This window comes from Monopterus albus, unplaced genomic scaffold, assembly GCF_001952655.1.
Source record: "Monopterus albus unplaced genomic scaffold, M_albus_1.0 scaffold728.1, whole genome shotgun sequence".
Classification (NCBI taxonomy): domain Eukaryota; kingdom Metazoa; phylum Chordata; class Actinopteri; order Synbranchiformes; family Synbranchidae; genus Monopterus; species Monopterus albus.
Window position 1 is genome coordinate 15,979 of NW_018128608.1, and position 1,102 is coordinate 17,080.

A 1,102-nucleotide genomic window follows, 5' to 3' on the forward strand; every position below is an offset into this window, starting at 1 on the left:
AGCTCTACGTCTCTGACGAGCAGTCACCAGCCACATCGACCTGATCAGTGTTTGATTGTTGTGTCTTGTTGCTTTTCTTCTTTTGTCTCTCCTCTATCCACTCACCCCAACCGGTCGAGGCAGAAGGCCGCCCACCAAGAGCCGGGGTCTGTCGGAGGTTTCTTCCTTTAAAGGGAGTTTTTCCTCCCCACTGTCGCCAAGTGCTTGCTCAAGGGGGATTTGTTGGGTTTTCCCTATGTAATAATATTGATAACAGTAAGGTCTAGACCTTACTTTGTAAAGTGTCCTGAGATGACTTTTGTTGTGATTTGGCGCTATACAAATAAAATTTGATTTGATTTGACAAGTCTAACCTATTCTGCAGACATACTAAATAGTACAAACACAGAAACACATGTATGCGTATATAGGGACAAATATGTACAGATAAATATGAATATTACATCAAATATAATACGATATCTGAATATAAAGGTTCTATATGAATGAACTCAACTTTGATGTCACAATTCTCTCTTCTGGTCATAGTGTGTCCTCACAAAGTCTGTAAAAATGTACTATCAGTCTGTAATATCAGTTACTACTCTTCTTCATGGTCTAAGTCAGTGTTTTTCAACCACTGTGCCACGGCACACTAGTGTGCCGTGAGAGATCGTCAGGTGTACCGTGGGAAATTATCCAATTTTACCTAGTTGGTCAAAAAAAAAAAATTGAAAACGAATTCATTATTTTCTGCAAATAATATGCCATTTTCGAGAGTCTGTGTCACTGGCAGAGTAATTATGTATTACTCTTCCATATCAGTAGGTGGCGACAGGTAAGCTAATTGACTGTACTGTGTTGATAGATTGTACTTTGAGACAAGAATTAGTGATGCACCAAAGGCTTTGTGAGCAGAGTGAAGGAAAGAAATCCAAATGTGATTGTTACACACTGTTTTTTACACCGCGAGGCCCTCGTTGCCAAGACTTTACCAGCAGGCCTAGTTCCTGTGTTGGATGATGTTGTGCGCATGGTAAACTTTGTGAAGACACGACCTGTGAAAAGTCGCATTTTTGCATCTTTGTGTGAGGAAATGGGAGCGGAGCATAAAGCCTTGTTG